The 22,533-nt window shown below is 43.2% G+C and overlaps 1 long non-coding RNA gene across 1 annotated transcript in view; it reads right to left on the bottom strand.

Moving 5' to 3' along the window:
• Positions 1-239: 239 nt before the first annotated feature.
• The window catches only part of BC065397 (cDNA sequence BC065397), a 60,408-nt gene continuing 38,114 nt past the window's right edge, over positions 240-22,533 (bottom strand). The window contains exons 9-10 of the long non-coding RNA NR_033324.1: positions 14,987-15,083; positions 240-752 (exon numbers count right to left, since the gene is read on the bottom strand). This is a non-coding gene — a long non-coding RNA (cDNA sequence BC065397). The remainder of the gene's footprint in view (positions 753-14,986; positions 15,084-22,533) is intronic.

Genomic DNA, 22,533 nt, shown 5'->3' with positions numbered 1-22,533 from the left:
CAGCTAGGAAGCTTCGTATCTGCCTGATAAGATAGTTCCCTTCTAGATGGCAAGCAGGGTCATCTCTGAGTCATGCCACAGAATCATGTTGCGTGATATAAATATTTGCCTAGCATCATAACATTTTAGGATATGTATGATTGTCATGTGTTTATTTTATAATCCAAGCCTTAGACTAGGTCTTTCCCATCTTTCTAAGAACAGCATCAGGTGACATCAAATGAAGACAATGACACTCATTTTTATTTGGTGCAATTTATTTATTTATTTAGTCCAATTTATATTTACTAGTAAATCCTACTGGCATGTGCCAGTACAACCAACGCAACTTATACTATTTAGTGCAATTGCATTAAGATATAAAATTGACCTCCTCCCGCCAGTCCACGTCCACTGAATCCACCACATAAATGATGCTGTCTGTGCAGCGGCTATAGGACTTCCACAGCGGCCACAGCTTCTATAGTGACTGTAGCTTCTCCTGGCCGCGCACTTCCCAGAAGTGGCAGCTGAAGCCCTTGTCTGTGCCATTGCACAGTTTGATCTTCCCTTTGTTGAAGCTGGTGGGCACCATGTTCACGAACTCGTTGAACTTGAGCTGGTAGAGCACTGTGGTCTTGCCGGCCGAGTCCAAGCCCAACATAACGATGTGCAGAGACTGGAAGGCCGAGATATTGATGATGTTGCCCATGGCTCCTCTCTGACACATTGTACTGATGCGGGGGGGGATGACTACTCCTTTCATTCTGGAGCTGTGGAAAATGAGTAATTTTATGTCACAGGGCAGGTCCCTGTTGCAATTTTATTTGTCCTGCTCTGGGCCCAAAGGAGGTGGTGGTTTGGGGCCATCCAGGACTGCCTCAGACCATGCGGCAGCTGGAAGGCTTCTGTGCTTCTGGACTTGGCTGGGAATGGCCTGGAAGACACCACTTTCCAGGTGTGTGTGATTTTGTTGAGAGCTGCTTTTCAGCCTGGGATGAGACCTCTTCTAGATGGCTTTGGCCCTGTCCATGTGCAGGTCATTCTCCCGTAAAGAGACCAATAGAACAAAGAACAGAAAACCAATATATATATATATTTGAGCCAAGGCACTGATTAATAACAAGGAGGTGAGTAAGGGTAATTGCTAAGATCAAGACGCATAGGAGAGGGTAATAATAGGGACAATAGCAAGTGCTGGACCTGTTTAGTCTTTTCTTGTTCATTCCAAACTATGAAGCATACCAAAGAAAAGTTGAATGGGACCAAGTCCTTCCAGCATCAGATAGCTTGTCCAAAACAAGTGAGATGCTCAGAGAGCCAAAGGAATGGCTGGTGCCCTTGAAGCCACTTTCTTCACTTTATGCCAAGGCCTGGAAACCTACAGTGATTCACTAAACACCACAGAAACAGTGAAGGGCGATGGCATCACTGAAACTCAGGCAGCCAGATCTCGGAGCAGTGTTTATTTTACTCCCGCAACTCTGGCTTTACTATAATCCCCAAGTTTGGGAGGACAAAGGCTGTTTCTCCTTATGTTATAGCAGAGGACCTGAGACCCAGGGAGAATGTTCTATTACTAGGCACACATATTTGTGGCATGGCTAGGCATGTAAGTTACTGCTCCTAACAATGCCCTGTGGTTAATGGCAATGTAGCTGGAGTGAGACAAATCTGGGTTCAAATCACAGCTTCATGTGAGCCCTGGACGGGGAAGCTTACCACATGCCCGAGCAGCTCAAGTTTCCTAACTATAACCCAGGAAAAGGTTGACGTCCCAGAGCCAAGGTGAGCACCAAGTGAAACAGATGTAAAGTTCCTATCACGATTATAGACGCACTGTAGCGACTCTACTCCACAATTCGATGGGCATTTCTTTCACTCTGCTCTTTCCTACCCCCAGTGCTTCTCTCCAGGAGGAATCCACAAGGCGAGGAGGAGCAAGAGGGGAACTTGATTACAAAAGCTGTTCCCTAAGCTCTGCAACACACTACTGGCAGAGTTCCCTTATTATCATCTGCTGCTAGCCCCCTTCCCTCCCTCCCATAATCTACCAAGGACATTGGGCAAAAGAGTATCCAAAGTGGACTGGTACTCCCTGTGCCATTTGTGTTCCTGGGCAGGCAGCCTACAAAATATTTACAAATTTTTAAAAATCAGCAAATCCCAATCGTCTGACCTTGGAGGCAAAGACAGACAGAAAGACGACAGATGTAGAGCCAGGAGGACTGAGGGCCTTACGGCTTAGGAGCTGGGGGAAGAGGTGGAGAGGAAAACAGAGGCAAGGAGACACATGTACAGAAAGATGGATGCTTAAGACATTGTCGAGTCTGTCTTCCTGCAGAAAGACAGGTGACCACTTTGCCATATAGGGCGTTTCTCTTAGTACATCTAAAAATCAAGGTCAGTGTCAAGTCCTTACAAGGGTTCAGCGTGAATCCTAACCAGAGCACTTGACTCAGAAGAAATAAAAGGAAAAAAATGAGAAGCAACTGCTCTTTCTAGAAGCTTTTGCCTTTTATGCCCCCATGTATGCTTATCTGCTCCGTTCCAGTCTATACTGTTTTCCAAATTTGCAGGAAATTGGCTTAGTTCTGTCTTGGAACCACAACAGAGTGTTATTCCCCAGATATAAAAACAGACCAGGGCCAGACTGTAACTATGCACTACTATCTGCTTACCTCCTTTGCCATGAATCAGGGTCTCATGGATTGGTCTACTTAAACTATGTCCTTGGAATGAGGGGTCATCCCATCACTTCTCTTTTTGGCCTAGGGGCTTCTACCCCCAGAACCACTTTTGGGTCAGACTTGCCCAAACTGATGGAGTTTCAACAATAAAGACTGAGGCAAGTCCTTCTTGAGACTCTTCAGCTTGGGGACATTTTTTTTGTGTCCCCATATAAAGAGAGTAGTTCCCTTAAAGATATGTCAAGTTTATTGGCTGTGAGGCTCATGGTGTGCGCTCTCTCTCTGTCTCTCTATCTCTCTGTCTCTCTCATGCACGCACGCACACACACACACACACACACACACACACACACACACACACACCCATTCACCCCAGGGAAATCTCCAGGCAGATATAGCACTGGCTCTTTTAGGAAAGCAGCTAAAGTTTCCCCCTTCTCTAGAGCAACTGAAGATGCTGTTCTCACTGAAAGGGGATTGTCAGATACTACTGACTAGGCCACTTTTTGTTTGTTTGTTTTTTTGTTTTTTTCCGAGACAGGGTTTCTGTGTAGCCCTGGCTGTCCTGGAGCTCACTCTGTAGACCAGGCTGGCCTTGAACTCAAGTACTTAGTACAAAGATAGAGTCATTGGGAACATGAGAAACCAGAACTCACATTCTAATGAGACACATACAGGATGTAGAGGGTCCTTAAAGGTCTTTAGCTAAAGCAACTTGTTTCATTTCAGGGGCTCTTCAACAGAGACACTTCCCCTAGAGAGATGAACTGAATCCAAGAATATATCCAAATATACAGGTTCTTTAGCCCAAACACCTGTGCTAGAAACTTCATTGTCTAAGAAGAAAACGTTTGGAGGTGGCATTCATGAGTAGATAAACAACACTATAAAAAGACTGCTGGGGTGAACTCAGTATTTCTTGCTCTTCTGCTTTCTTCTATGGGAAGAACTAATAGTCTTTTATGGAGAATGCAACAGCAAGGTGATAACCTGAGAGCTGACCACTGAACCCAGCTGCACCTGAACTTCAACTTCCTAGTTTGGAAACTGTGAGCAAGTTTTCTGGCTTTCCCCCAGTCTGTGGTAGTTTCCCCCTTTATGGCAGCACGACATATACTAAGCTACCAGGTGCTTGGCTTCATGGACCCCGCTTTTCCTACTCCCTCTTCACTCCTACTTATTGCTGGAAGGAAAGAGGTGCAGGAGGAGAAAGCAAACACTTGGCACCAGATACTGTTTTGAGTATTTTCCTATATTGTATCTTATCTGTTCTTTTCCTTCCTTCCTCCTCTCTGTCCTGCCTTCTTCCATGATTGCAATTATTAAAACTCTGGTAAAGTCACACTATTACTATTGGTTCATTGATAGCCCATTTCATTTGATTTTATTTTTAGTTATTCTTCAATTTTGTTTATTTCCCTCTTAATCATTGTTCCTATTTATACGGACTTTCTGGGGGATACTGTTGTCTATTTGGATTGCATAAGTAGTATTATTCAGAGTATCTCTTACTGTTTGTTTCAGTAGTATAAGGATTATCGAGCTAATTCTACCGATATGTATGGATTTAATGTGTTTGTTTGAACTATGGCATTGCACACCATATTGAATTTTACTCATCTTTTCTCTTGTTTGTGGATATTTCGGTTGATTCCAATCTACGTTATATAAAGTACAAAAATCATTTTCATGCAAGCCACTTAGTGTAATCTGAATTTATTTCTTAGTGTGTATAACCAGAAATAGAATTGATGTGTCACAGGTTAGATAAAAATTCAAATTCCCCCCAAACTTCCAAATTTCACTCCAAAATGGTTGCATGTTTTTGCATAAACCTTAGAGATATATGAGGATCCCAATTCCCATATTATGTTTCCAACATTTATTACATTATTCTTTTTAAATACTTCTGCAGTCTGATGTGAATGAAATCACATCCTGGAGCTACTTTAATTCACCTATCCCTGCTTATGAAAGGGAATGGCTTATTCTGTTTATTCGGATTTCCCTCTTTTAAGTTGTTTGTACATTTGTTGCTTTCTTTATCTGTTTTCCTTTTTCTTGCCTATTTATTTCCTCAGTGGAGCAGAGATATTTACTTTTAACAGACTACAGTAAAAAAAAATTCATCCCCTTCTCCTTAATGGGTTGTGCCTTCCACACTAAGGAAAACCTCTAAACCTTAACAGAAAAGAAATTCACATACATTTTCTACTAAAAAATTGTACACTTTTGCCTCTCATGTTAAAGTCTTCATTATTTCTAGTATTTATTTTACATCTAGCAAGTGATAAGCATTTAGCCTTATTTTATCGATGTAATAAACACATTTTTCTAATATCACACATTATATGCAGCACAGGCCTTCCCTGTGCCTCACAAACTATAAGCAGTAAGGTAAGACATATTCCCTATGCTATTTAGATCCCTCAAGAGATATTCTGATAGATTTGATAGTACAAAACCTGCCTCCAGGAATCAGGCCATCTATTAGGGATAATAAACATGGATACAAGAAAAGGATTTGAGATTATATAGTCACAAATTCACAAATAGGTGCAAATGAAAAAAGGAACTTGGAAGCTGAGAATCCACATTTGGAGAGTTAAAAAAGAATGCCCGTTCCCTATGCATTCTATGGATGGAAAAAATGGCTGGACGAAGGATATGAGGTTCTTGAGATTTTTGCTCTTCCATACTCATCCAGTCCAGGTAGCATTATGCAATTAGCACTGAATGCAAGAGAGCAGAGACACTGCAACTCCTACATATGCCATGATCCGCCTTTGCTGTGTGCCCAGGGTTTCCTTCCCTTCATAATGCTCCTCCTTCAGCCCCAGGGTACCAATTAAAAAGGAAGCGAGGTCAGTTTTCACTGCAGTCCAGTCCACAAAAATCTTCCTGAGTCAGCTGTCTCCCTTTTTCAGAAACACGGATTGAAGTGAGGAGAATTATTTATGAAATAATAATAGGGATAACAATAATTATTACATAATATGTGCATGGTTCTTCCAGAACCCACACTTTCTCTACAAATATGTTCTACCTGGTCAGCAGTGGGAGAGAAGAGAGTTAATTGAGGAAAATTGTGTGGACTAGATGCTAGGAGCTGTCAAAACAAAACAAAAGCCCAAATCCCTTGGGCTATGAAAACACAGGCCAAAAGTTCCAGAACAGAGCTGTCTCTCTTTTTCCACAGGAGTCCTTTTCTGTCTCAGGATGCTGCACCATGCCTGCACAAAGGTATAACAACTTAAATTCCAAACTTGGCCCTCCCAAGAGTCTGCATTGCCAAATGCACTGCAATTATCCTCAGCAGGGCAGCCTGGGTTTAATGTAGCCTGGGACCTGATTTTGCCCCTAGTAATCTCCTGCTTTAGTGATTTGAGACTCTGGAGGGGTAGGGGGCAGGGGAGGAGAAAAAGAAGGAGAAGTCGGGGTATAAAGCAAACAGAACTAATCAAAACCAACAAACAAAAAAGCTCTAGCTCCCAGCTTCTTAATACTCTCAGGGCCCACTCTTCACCATGGCAACCAGTAAGCCTCCAGGCTTCCTCAGTCTTCAACTCAGTTGACAGTGAAGAGCAGAGGCTGGCTGCTCTGCCTTTCCTGGGACGATTTCAATACTTGGCTAAAATTAAGCCAGTTCTGGGGATATATGAAAACTGAAAGGGGGAAACACCAGAGAGAACAAAGGGAAGACTGAGGTAAGGAATGGCAGGCTTCTGTCAGACAGCATCTCCAAGGATTTCTCTTGCGAAGTTGCTGAGGGCCCCCAATGCTAACTTGTATCAAAATTCAATAGTCCTGGTGATGAAGATGAACCCTGACCATTTTTCTTCCCTAAATCTCAAAAGAAAGATTCTACAGCCTAAGAGAAATGCCGCACCATGTGTGGTGGCCACTCAGCTCTTTGTAGCACATAGAGCCACTTGCTCCTTCCATAACAAGACGAGGAAATAAAGTTTAAAAAAAAAAAAAAAGAAATGAAGAAGCATTCCTCTGGAAATATTCATGACAACTTAGTTTCTTTGACCTTCACCAATGTTCCAAAAGGCACCACTCCCACGGCCCTCATGTGCTTCTGTTTGACCATTATAGAGCACTGAACTTCATGGACGGATAGGCATGTGCCATGGTGGACAGTCTTCAAGGCAGTGGTCCTCAGCTCCTTGTGTTGTGGGGTGACTCCCAACCATAAAATTATTTCATCGCTACTTCATGATGGTAATTTTGCTACTGTTATGAATCATAATACAAATATCTAATATGCCACCTCTGTGAAAAGGTCATTAAATCCTCAAAGGGGTATCAACTCACAGGTTGAGAGCTACCTCTTTAAGGGGATGTCAGAGGCTGTATTATTCTTACTGGCTATTGCTTAGGTAACCTCCTGGCCCAAGAGATTGGGGCTGAAACTAGGCATGGGGCAAGAGATTCATTGAGTCACACTATGACCTGGCCTTTGACTTATAAATCAGACATGAAGCTAATGCTTGGGTCACTCCCATTGGTCCTATACTGAAGAGGTATGGTCTAATTCCTAATGTCCCCAAACCCGATTCGTTAACAAGGCTGTAAGTTGAGGAATAAAACCTCAGGGGTAAGAGCCTAGAAGGTTTGTTCATGTTACCAGGTAATAAAGGTCACTTGCTTATTTTATTTTCTTAATGGAGTTGATGTCCCCATTTACAAACGGACATAGCTTCCTCCTTAAACATGCATCTTCCTTCCTCTGTGCCCCTCCCCCAGTGACTGACATAATCTACATACTATTCTCACAGCCTAAGTGAATACCTGAATCTCACAGTGTAGAAAACAACAATCTCTTCAACCATACATAACCTCTAGGACCTCAACAGTTTACATATATTACTTTCTAAGCATGTGTGAGATCTAGCTTTATTCCATCAAACACTTGTTGAGAGTTATTAGACTCTGCAAAGGCAAATGATTTGGCTGACCACTGTCTCTAGTACTCTAGGCATACAATAAATATTTAGTGAAGATTTTATTATTAAGTCTATTATGTATATAAAGCAATTTACTGATCATTTTAGATAGCAACAGCATCTATATGCTGAATCTTCCATTTACTGAGCAATTACTATGTGTTAGGACATATGTACATTCCAATGCAACACTTATAGAAATACTGAGAAGTAGAAAGCATTAGTTCTATTCCACAGATAAAAATAATGAGACTCAAGGATAGTAAGTATTTTTCCAAACTCAGTATGACTACTAAATGACAGACCCTGGCACCAAACTCAAGTTCCTTAAGACTCTAAAGCTTCCCTCTGCTGCAGCTCTGGTGATAGGGAGGTGCCATTGATAATAACGTCATTAATTGGAAACTTGACATGATACTTAGCTTAGTACAGACAGTTCCTTAGCCTCATTCTTTGCTCTAAACTCTAGCAAACCAGTCTGAGTCTGGCCAAAGCGTCTCAGATGAGAACTTGGAGGTGGTTGAATGCACCTTTCTACCTATAAATATCCTAAACACAAGGACCAAATCTAAGTTTTCAATACACACACACACACACACACACACACACACACACACACACACACACTACACACACCCCTTCTATCAAATAGTCCAGCAGTATTCTGTCACCCCACCCCCATAAGATGCAGTGTGTCTCCGCTTCTCCTACTCTCAAGGGACTCTGCTCTGAAACACTAACATTCCTGGGCTTCCTTTGCTGAATTATTCATTTTTGCTGCCTGGGTATAATCAAGTCTTTCTCATTAAAGGCCCTGGGTAGGGGTAACCAACTCTGTCTAGGTCCAGTCACAAAGCTAGCCAAAGAGAAAGCCTAATAGGAAGACAGACGGTGGCAGGGCTAGCAGCTGTCTCCTAAGCAAGAAAGGAAGGCTAAAGGAACCTCTGGAAGATGGCAGCCACAAAACAACTGTGTGCTGACCATGGTACTGGTTGGGGCTGAGATTATTCTCCAGTACTTTGGTCCAAACTGAAAGGCGTGCTCTCACCATGGACTCACAGTCCCAGAGTCAAGCGCACTCACAGTTGATGTAGCCCAAAGATTTGGGAGACCTCAGTGGCCCATCTAGATTGGTTGTACTCTATGTGGCTGGAATCACAAGGACAAGTTATCACTAGTGTAGAGACACCGGAGTCATTAGATGGAGAGATGCTGAAGAGGACAGGGGGATTTAATTGCTGACTACAGCTCTAGCATTAACTGGATGACTGAATCCAGGACCACGGCTGGCCTCCCTTTGCCTGAGTCCTAGCCTTACATATGAGATAGTAGCATACACTTTTAGAAAGGGGTTCTGATCCTGAGCTCTATGGATAGAACATGAGGATCACAGTCCAGTTCCTGTTCCCGAGTGTGTGATGGTGACAACCCATTCACTGTCTCCTCATCTGTAAGAGGGTCAACGGTAGCTCCTACCTCCAAGAGTGGTGAAAACATGTTTAAAGCAGCTTCCCCTGCTGGGCCCCGGTGAATACTCAGAAATGCTGGATGCTCATCTGAGGCCACAGGCCCTTGATCCTTAGAGCTTCACCTTTCAAGGTATTCTCAGCTGTCTCTGCAGAGGGAACATGACATTCTCTTGCAAGTTGCCTGAGGCAGCCCTTCAGAATGGATGCAGCCTTGGGAATTCTGCATGGGGACCAGTGCTCGCATTTGTCACCAGACTGCACACAAGAAACTGAGCATTCTTTCAGGGGCCAAGAATGCTGAGTAGGCAAGCTAAGAGGTAGAGCAAGCAGAATACTGTCCCCTGCCCTCGGGTATTTACCTGGCCAGCAGGAGCTGTGGGTCTCCTCTTTTCCTTTCCAAGACTTTGGTTTTACTCTTTGCTGTGCTTCTGGGTACAATATAAGAATTGCCTTTAAACCCTGGAATCTATAGAGAAGGGGACCAGCACTGGCTGCTTTCTACCTGTACTTTTTCTTTGGGTCTGTTTCTTGTTTGTTTTATCCCCCTTCAACCCATTATTACACTTTTTATGTGTATGTGTGTGGTGTATGCTTGTCTGTGTATGTGGGGGGTGGGGTACAAATGTGGAGGCCAGAAGTGTCCTCTAATGCTCTCTGTCTTATTCTCTAGAGACAAGGTCTCACACTGGACCTAGAAATTTATTTACAATGCCAGCAGCCCATCAAACACAATATCCCCTTCTTTCCACGGCCTCCCCCTGGGCTGGGCTTACAGAAAGGTGCAGCTATGCCACACTTTTTATGGAGGTGCTGTGGACCTGAAGTCAGATTCTCATGCTTGTGATGTAAGCACTGTAACTCACTGAACAATCTTCCCAGACCCATTAATGGTTTTGTGGACATAAAAGTCATTCGCTGAAGTGCTTACTGTCACTTAGAATGCTGACATTTAAAATTGAAGACTTTGGGGGTTAATGAGGTTCACTGAGATGATGAGTGTGGGGTCCTCACGATGGGATTAGTGTCATGAGAAGAGAACAGTCTTGCGAGTCTCACTCTTTTCCTTCTCCCCTCCCCCCATGTCAGTACACACTGGGCCAGTAGCCATCTTCCCATCTGGGCATGGTGGTTTTGCTAGAGACCTTGCAAAGAGAGCATTTAGGACTGGCCCCATGGAAACACTGCCTTCCAGCATTATTCCAGAGGCTGAGATAAGCTCCAGTGCTTCTTTGTAAACTCTGTCATGGTTCCCGTGCTAGATGCTGCAAGTGCACACGAGTGAGACAAACAGGCCTGGCCACAACCCTGTGGAGTCCAAGTCGAGTAGGGAGGGGCACTTTGGTACACAGGGATGTGGGATTACAAACTCCAACTAGTGCAATGAAACAAAGACGGTATAAGATAAGTGAGAGGCCAGGAAAGTGGAGATGATATTTAAGCCTCCTTCCCATGAAAAACAAAGCAACATTCAGACAAGTGTGGAGGGGAATGGAGTACAGATGGAGAGCATAGCAGGCCTCCACTCTGGGGCCAATGTGTTTGTAAACCCTTTGTATCGGGGAAATCAAGTTCTCTGCTGTCTGGGTGTCCCTTGGGTTTCAGTAGTCTAGAAAGCACTCCCCCATTTAAATTCCTGTCAGATTTTGTGGACGTTATCATTAGGAAGATTTGAAAGTGCAGATGCCTGGGCTACACTGTCACCGAAACTTGGATTAGGCAGATCACAATAGGGTCTGGAAGTTTTCAGTTTTCACATTGCATTTGGTTTCAGTATTTGAACTCTGAGAATCACCTTACATATAATGAGTAAGATGAAGATGAAAGGGTGATGGCAGAAACTGAACTACCCAATCACTGGCCATGTGTGTACCACAGCCAAACTGTGAACTGTTCTCATGAGCCTTCTTTTGTTTGAAAATTTGTATTGGTTATTTTATTAATTTAGATTTCAAATGTTATCTCCTTTCCTGGTCTCCCCTCCGGAACCCCCCTATCCCATCCTCCTCCCCCAGCTTCTATGAGGGTGCTCCCCCACCCACCCATCCACTCCTACCTCCCTGCCCTAGCATCCCCCTACACTGGGACAACGAGCCTTCACAGGACCAAGGGCTTCTCTTCCCCTGGATGTCTGACAAGGCCACCCTCTGCTACATATGTGGCTGGAGGCATGAGTCCTACCATGTGTACTCTTTGGATGGTGGTTTAGTCTCTGGGAGCTCTGGGGATACTAGTTAGTTCATATTGTTTTTAGTTCCCTTCAGTTCCTTGGGTCTTTTCTCTAACTCCTCCATTGGGGTCCCTGTGCTCAGTCGAATGGTTGGCTGCAAGAATCCTAATCTGTATTGGTCAGGCTCTGGCAAAGCCTCTCAGGAGACAGCTATATCCATCTCCTGTCAGCAAGCACTTCTTGGCATCAACAATAGCGTCCAGGTTTGGTGGTGGCATGTAGGACGGATCTCCAGGTGGGACAGTCTCTGGATGGCTTTTCCTTCCATCCTCTTGAGCCTTCTTTAATCTTTGTGTCTACTTGAAAGTTAGGGATTTTTTCCCCCATATGAGGTCCAACAATCCTGGTTTGATTAGTATCTGCTTAGTTTTATAATAATATCGAAAATTCTGTTTCCATGAAAATCCCTCAGTCTTCAACAAGCCAAAATGTTTGTTGATCCAAGTTTTCTAGGGAAGTGCTCACCTTACTTTATCTTACAAAGGAAGGTGTTACAAAATGTTCTCCCATCTCCCCACCCATGACGTGCGCCTGGCTTGTTAAACATGCCTTCCAGTTCATCTGAAAAGAGGTACAAAGGCTTCTGCTTCTGGATTCCCAGTATGTCATTTCTCCATTGTCTTCCTAGGCATGCAACTTATCAAAAAGTAGCTAGACAACAGTCAGTAGGTCTCAGAGCATAACAAATGTGTTGGAGATGGAAACACTAGTACTTCACCAAGGGCTATGCCCGGATAATAGAAACTAAAGCAGAAAGAAACCATCTGCTGTCAGAGTCACAAGGTAATAGAAGACATAGAGCATCACCACGGTAACCAGCCTCCAAAGGACTCCAGCACTTGCTCCTTTCTATAGGAGCTTTCCAGAAACAAGGTAGGTCTTACTTTGTTTTTCTCGTCATTAAAGATGTTGATTTTATTATCCCTCACTTATGCTTCATGTTCCAGGAGTAATTTAGTATCTTTTAGTTCTACCCCTTCACTATCATTTACAAACCTTTTCTTCCTGCCTCTTCCTTTTTCCTTTCCCCACTATGTCTCCTTTTTCTCTGTGTCCTCTCAATTCCTAGGCCTCTGTATCCTTAGCAATATTTCTATCTCTCTTCTGCCAGAGCCACACCCTCATTCAGGATGCTTTACCAGCTATAATATCAATGGCCTAGTAAGTATTGCTCTAAATGGTATTCCTTGTACTGCCCACCTTCTGGGTTCTGGTATCTTCTTACCACTAAGCTACGGACACCTAGAGCAAAGCCATTTCAGATCACAGAGCAAATGAAAGGAAAGAAGGGCTGAGCATTAGAATCATCATGTACCAAGTGATCGTGTGTCTGACCCTGCTCTAGTGGTTAATATCTCCTAGTCCACTTAGTATTTACACCTACCCTGAGAGAGTGATTTATTTTCTCATTTAAAAAACAGGGGCAGAGAATGGGGTATGGTGTTGCATGCATGTAATCACAGCACTTGGGAGGACAGGGCAGGAAGATCATGAGCCCAAGGCAGTCTGGAGTACAGAGAGTTCCAGGCCAGCATGAACTACATAGCAAGATCCTGTCTAAAAACAAAGCAAAACAACTAAGACAAAACTGGGGATACAGGAACTTGAGTTAGTTAGAATGCCTGTAAAAGGTCACATAATAAATAGCAGGAGGATTTGAACCCTAGTGGGCTACCCAAAGCCTGCCCACTTTGTCTACTTTCTGAAGATAGTTAAGGAGCATATTGTCCTGACTTACTTAATGAGAATAATGGAGTCAAATGAAATACACTAATCAGCACTATTTGAAGAATGTGTTCTGGACAAAAATAAACAGAAGAAAACCTGCACCCCATACACACACCACCACCACCACCACCACCACCACCACCACCACCACCACCACCACCAAACACCATGTCTTTTGCTTACGCACATGGAGAAGTAACACAGAAAAGGAGTGTAGGAACCCTATCTGTGAGCCTCTTCTTTTTTCAGACAGTTCCTGCAAACACTCATTCTTTATTCAACAAGCACGCATACAATTAGTGTTCCCTATAAGCCGGGCTCTGGTGATCTCAGTGCTCTACATATACTTGAGAAGTTGTTAGGGGCCAAAAGCCCTGTCTGTTGGACCTGGATGTTTAGTTGTCATTTCTGAGCTTGTTTCTAGGAATAAGGATATGAGTCAAAGAAAATGATGGCTACGGAAGTGCCATATAAAGTGTCTAGGAGACAGAAGTCAACGTTGTAGGGACAGAATCCCCTCTACATAAGAAAGTTCTCAATATAACAAACGGGTGATGTATTCTCCCAGACATAGAATGGATCTGCAGGTACTGGGCTGTGGTCCCCCCTTGTCCCAGGGACTGTGGCTGCCAGGCCACGAGGACAAAGGGAACAGAGCTAACAGCACAGGGGAGGATGACGGGAATGATTCCTGGGATCAACTGCAGAGAGGCAGATCTACTTTAATCCTGGTAAATCAAGGGCAACATAGTTTGGGGGGGAGAAGCTAGGAATTTCCAGGGTAGGTATTTATCATTTTACAGCTTAGGGTACAGGATTTGCATGGAGAGGCATTCCAGGAATCCAGGTGCTTGCTGGACAGGTTCTTGTAGGGGGAGAAAGGAAGCTAAACCCGTAATATCCCCAAGGCAACGTGACATTCCACAGGGATAGGGTGCGGTTTCCGTCTCCCCTCAGCAAGGTCAGAGAAGGAGAAGCTCTGATGTTAAAGGGAGTCAGCCCTCTATTTCACACTGAGCTCAAGAGAGCTGTCAGGACAAGGGCAGGCTATGACCTGAATTAGCAAGGCCCAACACACTGGCCAGTGTTCTTAGGGTGGACTTTCTTTGGTTTGTGTTTTGCTTTTAGAGACAAGGTTTCATGTAGTCTAGGCTGGCCTCACACTTGTTATCTAGCTGAGGCAGCTCAGAACTCCTGATCCACCTGATTCTACCTCTCAAATGCTAGGATTACAGACCTATACCACCATACCTAGTAAGGTTGGGCTTTCTTAAAGCAGGGAAACTCAAAAGTTGCCCATAGCAAGTACCTACTTGTCTCTCTGAGAAGGAAGCACATTGCTACAGGTTGCTTACTTCTTGTTGCTAAAGAGCCTCTCTGCCCACTATGGAGCACAATATTAAATTCCAAAACCATATTGAGGAGGTTGCTAGATAAATACACTGCCAAGACATTATTGTCATCACAGTACTGAGACAATGGATGCTATAGCTGCAAAAGATGGTTGTCCTGTTTAAGGAAGTGGTTCAGAAGGCTGAGGAGACAGCTTAGTACGTAAGAGTGCTTGCCTGTACACACACAAGGACCTGATCTTGACTGTGCAGCACCCTCATACCAAGTCTGACATGGCTGTGCATGCCTGTCACCCCAACACTGAGGTACTAAGACAGGCAATCCTTGACCTCTCTGGCCGAGCCAAAATAGTAGGAGTCCAGTTCAGTGAGAAACCCTGGCTCCAGATACCTGGTGTCCTCTTTTGTGTGTGTCTGAGTGTGTTATGTGTGTGTGTATATGTATGTGTGTTTATGTATATGTGTATATACACATATACAGACACACAAAAAAAACAGAACACACATAATATATATATATATAAAATTCTACCTCCTATATCTGTGAGGAAACACCATGTTCAAAGCATTTAAGTGGCGGTTTGCTTACGGTTTCAGAGAATGAGTTCACGTTCATCATGATGAGGAGCATGGTAACAGGCAGACAAGCTTGGCATCAGAACAGTAGCTGAAAGTTTACATCTGATCTGGAAGCACAAGGCAGAGAAAGAAGTTAATTGGCAATGGCACTGGCACTGGCTTTTGAACCCTCAAATCCCATCCCCAGTGTACCACCTCTTCCCATAAGGCCACACCTCCTAATCCTTCCTAGAAAAGTTTTTAACAACTAGGAACTAAGCATTCAAATATGCAAGCATACGGCGGTCATTCTCATTCAAACCACCACATACACAGAAGACAGACAGACAGAAGGCATGTACACACACACACACACACACACACTATGGTTTGGGTAAATGGGAAGAATGTCAAGAAATTTGCAGGAAATTGATCATCCAATTCTTTTTGTTGTTGTTGTTATTTCTCTTCTCTTACCTCAGCTCTGATTTTTTTTTTAGAACAAGTTACTTCTTAAACAATGGAGGATGCATAATTTGACTGACTTGTGACTCAATATAAAATACCTTCCTTGGCCTGTTCCTAAAAACTAGAAACTCAGGAAGGCCAGATTTCCTGAACTTGTGTTGTACCAAGAGGAGACTACGGCTATGAAGTATAGTACATAGCACAGGTATGCACACGCGTGTATTCTGGAGAAGGAAACACTAGAAATGTCAAAGAGCATAAAGCAGACTAGTTTGAGCTTTTGCTGGGAGGGAACAATTACAAGAAACAGATAATGCAGGAACCAAAACAGCGGAAGTCTCCTCTAACATCTTCACTAAATCCTCGGATCATCTCGAGCCTTTCACTTACTGGCACACCTGTGGCCTTCAAAAAGAATGATTTGCATTTGGTTTTCAAGATCTGGCTACATCTTACTTGATTTTTGTATGAAGATTTGAAAGAGTTAAGGGAAGTCTAACCTTTCTTCCCATTTGCCACCAAAACATTGTTTCAGCCATCAAACAAAGGTAAAAGGCATGTCTAAATCACCTATGAGGACAGGTAATTGTACTGACATTTCTGGTCATGGTTGGAGGTATAGCAAGGTAGTAGGCAGTAGTAAAGAGAACTAGTATCATGGGCTTGGAACTTTGTAGAGAAAAGAAGACTATTAGAAGAACTTAGTTAGTTGTATCCATGGTTCATCTTGTGGATGAAAGGATATCTTCACTGGGATTGAGACAACGTCATCACTAAGCACAGCAGTTTGGTAAGGAATCAGGCATTGATTCTGACTACTGGCCCTTCATATTTTAAGCAAACATTAAGAATCCAGTTTATTATCACTTGACCTTGAATAGCTAGTCAAAGCCTGACTGGCTTTATTTCTCCTGAGTTCATGGTAACTCGTTTGACCTGTGGAAAAAAGGTGTATTCCACAACGACATTCTGGGGAACCCAGGCTGGAAGGTGTAGTTCCTTTGTAGAGGAGCCTCCAGGGTGGCTTTAGATTCCTTCAAAAGTTGAATGCTGTCTCCACTCACACTCTAAGACCACTGGAGATATACACAAGAAGAATCAAACATTCTCTACTTCCTACTGCCTGATTTGCTAAATGAAAAGGTTATACTTAACCCTTGCCAGGCATCAGAAAAATCCAGTTCATCTCTGGAAGCTGATACTCTGGAACAGCTGCTTGCTAGTACAGAGCAGTAGAGACATAGCGGAGAATGGAACATAGATAGCTATGGATTTCCTGACCACTAGCTATGGAGGGGGTGCTTTATAAATCTCTTCTATTGTCTATCTTCATTTTTTGTCATTTTGTAAACATTATATAGTTGTGTTTGGGGAAATCAAAGTGCAATAATAGTGGAAGTATAAGAAGCTAAATATACATGTATAGTATAGTGAGACTTTGTTTGCCCATCTGCAAAATGAGTCACGAAAGAACTGATGATATAGCATGTCATATTGTAACAGAATGCTGAAATGTGTGAGATAATTGTTCCATATCCCACCAACCTGGAGCAAAGACTTCTTCACCCCTGATAATTTGAATACAATGCCTGAAATGTCTCTTACAATAATTACACTTCCTTTTTAGTCTCTACAGGATAAAGCAATCCACTCAGGCCAGCGGCTTGGGGAATATACTTTGGAGGGTATAGTAAACCAAATTCTGCAGTAGGGTTCAATTAATGCAACTGCCATGAACGAAAAACCCCCAGATACTGCCCACTTCAGTACTGATTAAAAGCTTCTTCAGGTGACTGGGTCCTGGTATACTGGTGGTGGTGAAATGTTTCTTGTTGGTTTTGTTTGTCTGTGTGTGTTTTAATTATCTGTTTTGTTTTGTTAGCAGGATCTTGGTATATTGCCACAACTAGCCTCATACTCTCTCTCTCTCTCTCTCTAGCCCAGGCTGACCTTAAACATACTAACCTCCTGCTTCTGCTTCCCAAGTGCTGAGAACGCAGGCGTGCATGCCAATCCGAGGCTTATTTATCTTTCTCTTCTGACTGCTGCGGACTGCTTTTTTATTTTGAATGAATTCACAGCAAACATTTTGTTGGCATTAGAACCATTAAAAAAAATCTGATAGCAAAAGGGAAAAAAGAAATTCTCTCCCTCTAGTATACCTGCATAAGCTCCCCTGTGCTCACTGCCAATTTCCTCCTGGGCACTTCTCCACCCTGCTAACATGTTCATCCCTACTCAGTGAGTCTTCTATTCCATTCTACCATTTCAGGGACCTAGAGATATACATGGAAACACATGGTCCCCCAAGTCTCCTTGCTTAACACAATACAGCTGAACAGATTTCCTGCCTCTGTGCCCCTGGTTGCCTGGAAATATCAAGACCTCAGCATCCTATTTGTCTCTCCTGAAACCAAACCATAATTGAGGCTAGTTGTACTGGGTTTGCAGTTGTGAAAGAGCACCTGCCTTTGACTCAGCAGTGGGCACACTGCTGTGGAAAGTGAGGGGATTATAGAACACGTGGGATGTAATGCATGGTAGAAAGGCAATGTGAAGGTTACAGAAAGAAACCGACAATGGGGAGAGAAGTCAGATTTCTCAGAGAAATACTCAGTGTCTAACAACAATGTTGCTGACATTGCAGGAGGTGGTGGCAGCAAAAGCTGATGTATGTGACCTGCTGAGGTTTGGAGTAGCCTGTTGTCTGATTAGCATCTCTGTTGATTTTTTTTGAAGTGCTTGATCTTTATTAAAAATTTTCATTTGGAGCCATATACACAATAACTTTGCAAAATGAATAACCATTTCTGGTACAAAATATGGTTCAATTTGGCATCTTACCTAGGGATTCTAATTATTCTAAGTAACTGCAGCCAAAGGGGCTTCATTAGCACAGTATATATAGAAACCACAGCCAGAAATCAAAAGGTCTGCTCATCATAACCCAAATTCTTCCCCTACAGCAAGTCACTCTTGGACGATAATTGCTAGCAGCAGGAGTATCACCTTTAGATTATGAAATAGGGGACTGTCTGTATATTAGTCTGCATGCACACACATGTGCACACTCAGACAATGAGCCAAACAAGAGTACAAGGCTGGGCTAATACAATGTTCATTCAATTACATTTCTAACTCTTGGCCCACAGGTTTTTTTAGACTTAGCTCTGTCTATAATAGTGAGAAAGCTACTGCGAATTCAACTTTGTACATAATTCCATGTAGTCACCAAGCAAAGTTTTCCTTGACACCTACTCCTGCAGTATCGGCAACATCATGGTGAAAAAAAAAAGAAAGGAAGACAGACAGAAAAACTAAAAATAAAGATGGAAAAGGAGGGGGAAAGAAACCAGAGCCCTGAGTTATTAGAAACCATTTAGAGAGGTCCCACAGTGAGAATGTGTTTAGGGCTGGATTACTGAAGACAGTACAAGCATTTGGGAACATTTCTGGAGAGTGATGAGCTATGTCAGTTCCGGCAGGTATATTCCACGATAGATGGAAATGAAGCTCACTACTGCTTACTGAAAAGCTGTTTGGTTTCTATGCCATTGTAATATGTAACCTGCTCAAATGCTAGGAGAGGCTCTCAGGCCTGGACCTGATGATAAGCCATGCAGATACCCTCTTGGAATGGAATTATATTACTAACCCACTAGAGTACAAACTACACAAGAGCACAGACTTCTGCTTTGTTTACTATCATATCTCTGGCACCTAGAACATCTGCAGTATGATTTGCACGATACGTCTTTGTTGAACATGTACATGAATTTGCAGAAATGAAATCCACTTGATATAGTAAATGTTTATTTTCCCAAGTTCTGTCCTTTTTGTTATGTAAGGACTTCTCATTTTACACAGCCACAGATTATCAACAATGCCCAAACGACAGAAATAAGAAATTCACAGGCATGGCCACACACAAAACAAAATAAGCTCTGAGGAGAGTCATGACATGGTCCTATCAACTCTGAATATGGATGTGAAGGAGTTATGAAAGCCAAGAGATGAGGATAGTCAATGCAAGCTCTGCGGGAAACCTACACAAACGACTGCCCAGCCAGTAAATTGCCTTCACATGACTAATGGAGTGAACGATAATCCTGAGGATGTAGCAGGAGAGAAACGATGTGAACCTCAGGGCTAGTCAATACCTCTCTTCTAGCTAGAGCACTGCCAAACAGGTATATCCTGGGCACTGACTACAGAAGCCAGCAACAAAGGCAGAGGTTGTTCTCTGATGCTGTTCTGGTGCTGAGAGCTGCCCTGTCTTTGAAGACTTAAGGAACTCAGCTAAGCTTTCCACGGTCCTCCCAGAAGTTTGTAGTTCCAAGTTATTCCTATAAAATCTATGCCTAAAATAGTTAATTTAAAAGCAGGTCAAATTTTTGAAGCATCGAATTTGAACCAGTCACTCTCCAACAACTGGGGAGAACTGCAAACATATCTAACACATACAGTTTTGTTCTTCCTTGCCCCATCTGAGACTCCAGGCATCCCTGATACTGTACTCTGCATACTCTTTGCCCCATCTTCTAATATCTAGAGGGCTTAGGGGCCTCCTACCTCTGCTGCCAATGTTCCCAAGCACCAGAAGTAGAGCTCCTACTTTCAAGTCAACTGATACATCCTTGGAAGTTGAAAATGACTCTGAAAAGAAAAATTTCACATACAGGAAAAAAAAAAGACACAGCCTTGTTCCTTGGATATCTAAGGGAAACGCTCTGGTCAGAAGCAGCAGCAGCAGATTTAAGAAAAAATGGTTTCTGTCTTTTATTTCCATACACACCCCCTTTTAACTACCTACCCCATTGCCTCCAAAACTTGCTTAAGCCTGGGAGTTTTCTCAAGACTGTGAATACAGCCTGCCTTTTGGAGTTATGTCTCAGTCCATTCTCTACGTCAGTAAGGGAAATGGGAAGTATCAAAACCATAGCATCCCCGGTTATTGGAATAGGTTCAAGAAATTATGCTAAACCCTTCTCCAATTTTGCCTCCCCAAGTATAGCCCAGAAGTCACAGAATTCACAAACAATACCCATTCCAATAATGAAACACTGCTCCTCACAAAGAAGTTTCTGCAACTCTGCTTGTCAGCAGGGTGCAGCTGCAATTTCCAATGTATAGGATTGAGACTGATGGCTTCCCTTTGTGGAATTAAACATTTGTGAAAATGTGTCTAATGCACTTTTAGCACTTACAAAGCTATACTTATGGGAGTAATGTTTTTCAAAGCAACATATGAAAAACAGGTTGTTTACTGTAACTTCTATACCACCTCAAGGACTCACAAAAGCCAGTTCTCATGGCAATGTAGCATCCAACTGCTAAACTGGAAAAGATACAGTACTTTTTAGAACATGGGGATTCATGGGCTTCATGGTAGTGAGAAGGAAAAGCAGTTACAGGCCAAGGCTAGACACAACTTTGTACCTTTCCCCCATATCATTTCAGAGAATCGGCTTTCTTGTCGGTAGAACAAATTTGGAATTAGCCTCTCAGCTAATTCTTGCCAAAACCAAGTGGCAGCTTCCTCAGTTTTGGCTTCCTTCTTTATCCAGAGTCTGCCCCTGGGCACCCTAGGAAAGCTGTACCTCTTCATCAGCCAAGCCAGACATTTGCTCATTGCTGCAGCCTCTCATAAGAAAGAATCTGTCCTCCCAGGAAGCTGACCCTGCCATGCTTTCCAGCTCTCAGTGATCCCATGGGGCACAAAGGAGGTGAGACCTACAACAATGGACCAGTCTCCAGGGGACTATGCCTTCCATTAGCCAAGAATTCCAGATGACTGAATGTGAGGCCACAGACCCAAGGGGCAAGGGAATAAAAAATGCTTTCTTATTTCTCCTTATTACCATTGCTTCATGCTGCTCCTTTCTCTGTATGTCAAACTTATCATTCTATCTTGACAGAGAGTGATTCATAGGTGGTAAACTTGCGAATCTGGGTGCCAAGGGTGCATCTTTTAAAACATGCTCCCTAGTTGCCTATCCTGTGCTATGTATCGATTTGTCAGGTAACATCTCTCAGCTCTCAGGGAGCTCTCGGCAGAGTTGGGAAGAAGCAAGGAAATCATCGAGTGTGGTATGCTGAGGAGATGGAAAAGAGAGATCTGGGAGAATCCACGGAGGCTCTCCTGACTCCCACCTAAGGGCAGTGGTGGTGTTCCCTAAGACTTGTTTGACAAAGTAACAAGAACACTGAGTCCAGACAGGTAAGGATACAGGAAAGGGTATTCTGTAGGCAACACGTGAAAATACAACCGAGCTGGGAAGACGGAACAGACAGTGTCAGACAAATCAGTGGAATGAAAAATACAGCCAGATAATTCTGCAGGGTCTTGTCCTGTAACCTGAAAGAAGTAGGGGTACTTGTTTGTTTGGGCAAAGGAAGAGACAGGATCAGGGTTGTCAAGGATGGGGAAATTACAGAAAAGAGACAAGTGGGAACCTTCTCAGCTCCCCGGGACCCTGAAAGGTGCCAGGTTTGGTTTCTGCCTAAAAGTGGGCTATGTAATGCTTAAGGGAAATAAGGAGGAAAGGTGAGCAGGTAAAAGGGAGGCTAAACATGTTACGAGGGCAATCAGTATTTTGCTTTTGCCCACCATGTAAGCAGTGAAGCATGTCGCATTCTTCAGTCCCAATTCCAAAGACTGAGCTTACTCATCAATATTTTAGCATTGATTCTTGAAAATTCTCTTCTTTGGCTTTCATCTGTAATTTGAAAAATCTTCTTCCTTAGTAACATAGCAAAAAAGGGCGGGGGATGCTGAGCAAGTTCTCCACATGGATGCCTTGTTATTAATCCCTCTATATAGGCAATAAGAACCCTTGAGCAACAGCATCCAATCTTCCCCAACCTCTTTCTGATTACGTTGGACAGGCTACGGCCAGCCAGACAACAAATTAACCAGTGTACAATGGTACTGATCCCTTCCCCTAGCACACACGCCAACTCTGCAGAGCCGGTAGGGGAGTTTCCACTGAAGAAAAAGTTCCTCACTGCTATAATTTAGGAGGAGAGTGTGAAAGATTTAAGATACAGGAAAGCTAGAGAGAGAAAACAATGAAAGAGGGGGGAAAGAAAGGAGGGAGACAGTCGTGG

This window comes from Mus musculus, chromosome X (assembly GCF_000001635.26).
Source record: "Mus musculus strain C57BL/6J chromosome X, GRCm38.p6 C57BL/6J".
Classification (NCBI taxonomy): Eukaryota; Metazoa; Chordata; class Mammalia; order Rodentia; family Muridae; genus Mus; species Mus musculus.
The sequence above is the reverse complement of the archived record's forward strand: the minus strand, read 5'-3'. Positions and strand labels throughout refer to the sequence as shown.